At 36.7% G+C, this 6,463-nt stretch overlaps 1 protein-coding gene across 3 annotated transcripts in view; it reads right to left on the bottom strand.

The window, feature by feature from the left end:
• LOC117336175 (DNA damage-regulated autophagy modulator protein 2-like) overlaps positions 1-6,463 on the bottom strand; it is a 37,189-nt gene that overhangs the window by 1,376 nt on the left and 29,350 nt on the right. The gene's annotated exons all lie outside the window — the stretch shown is intronic.

Raw genomic sequence — 6,463 nt, 5'->3', positions numbered from 1 at the left:
ACAAATGTTAGTTAAATAAAACAAAAATTACATAGCATTAACTACATATCTAAAGTAAAGCATCAAAATATCCAGTATTCGGCAACAGATAAAAGCAGCAGATGGAAAGGAATTTACAAACGTATAAAAAGGGCCCGGGAAGGATTGATCCTTTTTAAAAACCCCCCATGAAACTTTTTGGAAAACCTTTTTACTTTTTTTTGTCCTCATTTTCCCCAAATTTTTGGTCAAAAGGGGTTTAACTTTTTTTTTTTGAAAAAAAAAACATTGGGGGGCCATTTTTAAGGGGGCCCCCAAACTTTTTTTTTGGTTGGGGGGGGGGGGGGGGGGGGGGGGGGGGGGGGGGGGCCCCCCCCCCCCCCCCCCCCCCCCCCCCCCCGGTATTTGTTTTTTTACGAAAATTAGGGGGTTTTTGGATTTTAGGGTAAATTTTAAAAATTTATTTTGGGGTAAATTAAACAATTTTTGGAAGTTTTAAAAGCCTTTAAACGGGGGTTTTTCCCGGGGGGGGAAAAACCCTTGTGTGTTTTTGGTGTTTTCCCTTCATTTTAACCCATTAGGCCGAACACGATTTGGTTTGGCCCCACTTATAAAAAAGAAAAAAAAAATTTTTTGTTTGATTGGTCCGGGGGCCGGGGGAACCCCAAATTGCCCCGGGTTTGGTTTTTTTCCGAACAATATTGAAAAAAGCTTTAACAATCCCATGTTTTTTTTAAAAAAAAATTTTTAAAAAATTTAACATTTCAAAACCAACTGTTTTAAAGGGGTGTTTTTGGGCCCCAAAATTGGGCAAAAGGGGAAACCTTTTTAAAATATATAAAGCGGCAAGAAAAGTTTTTTAATTAAGGGTTTTGTGTTTGATTAATTTGGTTTGACGAAACCTTAAAATTTTTCGATTTTTTAAAAGGGGAAATTAGTTTTTGGGATTGTAGGTTTTATCAAAACCCCCTTAAATAATAAAAAATTAAATTTTTTAACTGAAAAACGATTTGTTTTTTTTTAAAACCCCCTTTCCCTTGTGAAAACTTTTATTACCTAAACAAAAACAACCCTAAAATGTTGTTTGGGCCAGGGGGGGATGCCCCAAATTTAATCCCGCAAAAGGGGTTTAGGTTTTTTTTTGAAAAAACTTTAACCTGGCTTTTTTTCGTTAAGAAACCGGTAACGAACTGAAAACTATAAAATTTTTAAACGGTTTTGCCCTTTTGTTCCAAAAAAATCGATTTTCCCCTTATCCCCTTTTTTCATTTTTAAAGTTTTGGAAAAATGAATTAGGAAATGGAAAAAAGGACCCCCTATTATTACTTCATTTGAAGGGGATTATTTGGATTGTCCCGATTTAAAACCCAACCCTTAAATTAATATAATTTTTTAATTTAAACGAATTTCAAATTTTTTGGAAAATTATCCCGGGGGCCCCAAAAAACCCCTTTTAAATTAAAAAATCAACCTTTTAGTAAAACAAGGGTTTAGTTTATTACTTATTTTTAAAATTTTAGGGTTTTGAAGTAAAAAATTAATTACGGGAAAATTTTTGCCCTTAAAAAAAATTAACCCAAATTTTAAGAAATTCCCAGGGGAAATTTTTAAGTTTTTATTAAAAAAATTTTTTTATATTTTAAATAATTGTAAAATCCTTTTAAAGGGGGCCCCAATTTAGTAAGTTTTCAGTAATTCCCTTTTAAACCGAAAAAGCCCAATAAAAAACGGGAAATTTTATTTTAAATTAATTTGGTTTAAAATTTTTTATATATTTCCAGAATCCGTCTTTTTAAATTTTAAAAATAATTTAAACCGAAATTCATTGAAATTTAAAGGTTTTAACAAAAATATACGGTAAATTAAACTCCAAAAAAACCTTTGTTTTTTAAATTGAAAAAAGGGGGAAAATCTTTTTAAAATGTTTTTTTAAAAAAGAAATTTCGTAAAGGCCGTGAAACCCCAATACACTGGGGCCCGGGAAAAAAAACCCCAAAAAAAACCCCGGGTTGGACCGTTTTTTGTTTTTGGGGATAAAAAATTAATTTTTGAACCCTTTTCATGGGGGACTTTAAAACCCTTAGCCTTTTTGGGGAATTTTGTACCCCATAAAAGGGTTTTGTAACCGTTTTTGGGGTTAACCCGAAAACCTTTTTTTGGGGAGGTTTGTGTCCCCCGATAGACCTGGGCCCTTTTGGTGTACCCAATAGAAAAGGGTGGAGTTTTTTAAACCCCATAGACACGTGTGGGGGACTTTTTGGGGGATCTCGATAGCCCAGGGGGGGGTGGACTTTTTGGGGAACCCCGTTTAGACCGTTGTGGACGTCTGGGGCCCCCGATAACACGTGTGGGGGGCCCGTTTTTGTCCCCCCGGGGAAACGGGGGTGGACTTTTGGGGTTTTTCCCCCGGTTTAGACACTTTTTGGGGGACCGTCTGTTACCCCGTAGCCCCACGTGTGTGGACGTTTTGCCCCCCGATAGACACGGGGTGGAGGGGGGGAGGTTCCTTTTTGGGGGTTTATTCGTGGGGACACGAGGGGGGAAAGTTTGTGTACCCCGATGAACGTGGTGGACGTCTGGTCCCCGATGGGACCCGGGTTTGGGGTATGTGTCCCCCCATAGACACGGGGGGGAAAGTCTGTTTTACCCCCTAAAAAACCCCCCCCTTTTTTTTGGGTGGGACGTCTGTGTCCCCCGATAAAAGTGTGGGGACGTCTTTTGAAACCCCGATAGCCACTTTGTGGACGTTGTGAAACCGATAGCCGGGGGGTTGGGAGTTTTTGGGGCCCGTTTTTGGGGAACGGGGGTCCGAGAAACGTGTTTTTTTAAGGTCCCCGAGGGGGCCTGTTAATATTTAATGAATTTGGGGGAAATCGGCCCCTTAAACATTTTTGGGGCGTCGGTAATCCGTAAACGGGGGACTTTTTCCCCCTTTTTTCCCCGTTAGGGACTTTCTTTTAACCCGGTTTCCCAAAAAATTTTTTAGAAAAAAGGGCCCTGTTTGTTTAAAAAAGGGGGGAAAAAGGGTTAAACTTTGGGACCGTCCAAAGGTGGGCCTTAAAAATAATTTTTTGGGTTTTTTAATTGAACTTTTCCCCTTATTTTTTGTTTTTTTAAAGGTAGTTCGAAAAACAAGGACCTTGAAAAAAAAATTTCTTAAACAACTTACCACAACAATAAAAGGTCCCCCCAAATTTGTAAAAAGCCGACCCCCAAAAAAGGGGGCCCCAACTGTATTCCCCCTTCCCCAAAAACAAAAAACCCGCCCCTTTAAAAACCCCCCCGAAAAACCCCCGTATCCCCCTGTATCCCCGGTACCCCCTGAAACCCCCCTGTTCCCCCTGTATCCCCCTGTATCCCCCTGTACCCCCCGGGTTTTCCCCTTTTGAAACCCCCCCCCCCTGTACCCCTTTTACCCCCTTTGTCCCCCCTGAACCCCCACCCCCTTACCCCCTGTTTTTCCCCCTTTTACCCCCCGGGTATCCCCCTTTTATCCCCCCTTACCCCCTTTTTCCCCCCCCCCCCCCCCCCCTACCCCCCCCCCCCCCCCCCACCCCCCCCCCCCCCCCCCCCCCTGTATCTGTATTTCCCCGGTACCCCCCGTCTCCCACAGTTGTCACCCTAAAATACACGGGATTTTATATACCCGGGTCTTTCCTTGTTTCATTTTTTTCCTCGGTTCTGTTTTTTTTTTCCTGTGCTTTGTTTTCTTCGGGGGAATTTCCCTTGGACCCCGCCCCAAAAAGGGCCCTTGGTTTTTTTGCGGAGGATTTTAAAACCCCAAAAATTTTTTGAAAAAAAAAGAAAAAAAAAAAAAGAAACAAACACCACAAAAAAAAAAATCTAAGAAGATCATTTTTTTTGAAACTTTGGTAAAAAAAAAATCACATAAAAATTTATAAAATCTTAAAAAAATTTCCTTTTATTCTGTATTTTTTTTCAAAAATTTCCCCGTTTCCTCTTTTTAGTAACAAATAAAAGGGGCAGTAAACCATTTTTTTTCTTTTAATATTCTTTTTTTTTATTCTTGTCCTTTTTTTGGAAAATAGGGTTTTACCAAAGTTTGTTGGGCAAATAAAACCATAACACCTTCCCTCCCCCCGGAAACGTTTTGTTTTATTTTCCCTTTTCTTTCAAGGGCGTTTTTTTGAAAATCTGGGTTTTTGTTAAATAAAAATCTCTGGGTTCCATCAATTAGAGTTAGAATTATATTTTTTGGGGGGTGGTATTCTCCCCGTTTTCACACCCGGGCTAAACCATTGGTTTTGGTTGTTTGGTTCTTTGAATTGTGTCACTGCGGGTTTATATAAAACCCCCAAATAAAATACTTCTCCTTGGAAAACCCTCCCCTTTTTTGGAAACAAAAACCCTATATTTGGATCCAATGTCAAAACCACATTAAACAGACATGGCATGGCTTTGAACGTAAAATGTCATCATCTTCTGAAAAAATTTTTACATTACTTGTTTGCGGAAGAACTAGGCTTTTTAAAAAAGGAAAAAGGGGTAAATCATCTAAAACCTTATATAAAACTGGCCAATTTTTTCTGATTTTGGAAATTTTTTTCAAAAATGGTAGTGAAAGGGGGATATATATCCAAAACTTCGTTTTTTAAATTTTGGGAAAAAGGGGTTTTTTTTACTCCAGAAAATGGTTTTAATGGAATGTGGACTTGATCGGGAATAATTTTGGACACCATCTTCAGAATTTGCTTTTTATAAAAAAGGGTTTGATTTCCCCCCTTTTAAACACTACATTGCGGGTATAATATTTCTACTTTGAAGTTTGGGTTTTTGGGTAAAAAAAATAAATATATTCCAAGAAAAGCGAACAGGGGGGTTTTTATTTGAATATAAAAACCCGGGCCCCTTAAAAATTTTACCCAGATGTTTTTTAAAATAAAAAGATAAATTTCTAAACAGAAAAAATCTTGGTCGATTTTTTTTTTTTTTTTCATATGGGGGCTGTATTTTAAAAGCTTATAAAAAAAAAGTAACAGAGATCTTAAATTCATTTTCCTCTTATAGATTTTATCTTCCTTTAAAAAAAAAAAACGTTATTGACATATCGATGGGAAACCCGGGTTTCCACCCAAATTTCATAGTCACTATTTTTTTGCAAAGGGATTCCCATCTCCCAATTTGAAAAGGGTTCCTGGTGTTTTGGGGGGGAAAAATTTTTGGAATTTTTCCAAATAATAAGATTTTTGGGGTCTAAGTAGAGGGAAATTTAAAATAAAAGAAAAAATTTTGCTTTTCTTAAATTATCCAAAAAATTCCTATTTTAAAAATGCATCAAACTGTTTTTTTGGGCCTCTCTTTTTTGGTTTATACTACCCGTCAGTACCAAATTGTGTGGGCTGGTTTTCTCACGGGTATCCTGGGGGGTTGGTTCCCCAAAAAGGGTTTTTTTGTTGTGTCTCAAATTTTCCGGGACTTTTTTGGTTTTGTCTCTTTTTTTCTAACTTTTTCTGCCACCTCAACCCAGTTCAATTGATCAACATATTATATGAAAAAGTCTTGTCAAATTTCCTACATTTTTTTGTTTCTTTTTGAAAAAAACAATCTTTAAAATCCCCTATAATTTTTTTCTTTTAATCTATATTTCCTACCATTTTGGGCCCTTTTTTTGATACAGATTATCTTTTTCAGTATAATTTTGGGGTTTAAAAATTATGAAAAAATTTAACAGTTCCCCAATTTTAAAACTAGCGGGCATATAAACCCCAATGAGAAATGAATACTTTTTTGAACCCTTTTGGAAAGTTTCCCCCTTCGCATATCCCCCTTTAAAACTCCCACTTTTAAGTCGTGAAAAAAACCTTACCCCTTTATTTTTTGATTTAATATTCGGAAAAGTCAAATCCCTAACAACCCCCCTTTTTGGGGAAACTTATTGAACTGCCTTTTTTAAAAAAACTTAAAATTTATAAAACATGTTTAGGGCCCGTACAGGGCCATACTTTAAAATTTTTTTGGGACAACTAAAAAAAAAGTATTCGATCGGTTTTATTGGAATTAATTTTTAAAACACATTTGTCGTTTAAAAATAAAACAATAGACGTTTTTGTATCGCATTTTTTTACGTTTTTTAAAAATTCTTTGTGTCCACGTTTTATTTTAAACCACTCCGTCATGACGCTTTAACAATGCTAGGGGGAAAAAAAAACAGTACAAATGTTTTTATTCACCAAAAAAAATGTAAAAAACCAAATTTTTTACAAAATTTTAAAGGTACACCCCATTTAGCAGAAAATCATTTTTATACTAATTTGCTTTCCTAAAAAAAAAATCCCAAATTAATTATTGTCCCAAAAGGGCTTTTTTTTAAATACCGCCTTAAATATTAAAAATAAAAGGCCCTAAATCCACATTGTTCATCTTTTCGAGGGCGATTTTTAAAGCCCTTTTTAAACTTTTGATCGGGCTGCGCAAAGGGGTTTTTTATTTTTTGCTCTATAATGTGGCTATAGTGGCAAAAAGG

This window comes from Pecten maximus, chromosome 10, assembly GCF_902652985.1.
Source record: "Pecten maximus chromosome 10, xPecMax1.1, whole genome shotgun sequence".
NCBI classification, from domain to species: domain Eukaryota; kingdom Metazoa; phylum Mollusca; class Bivalvia; order Pectinida; family Pectinidae; genus Pecten; species Pecten maximus.
This window is presented reverse-complemented; position numbering and strand designations above follow the sequence as displayed.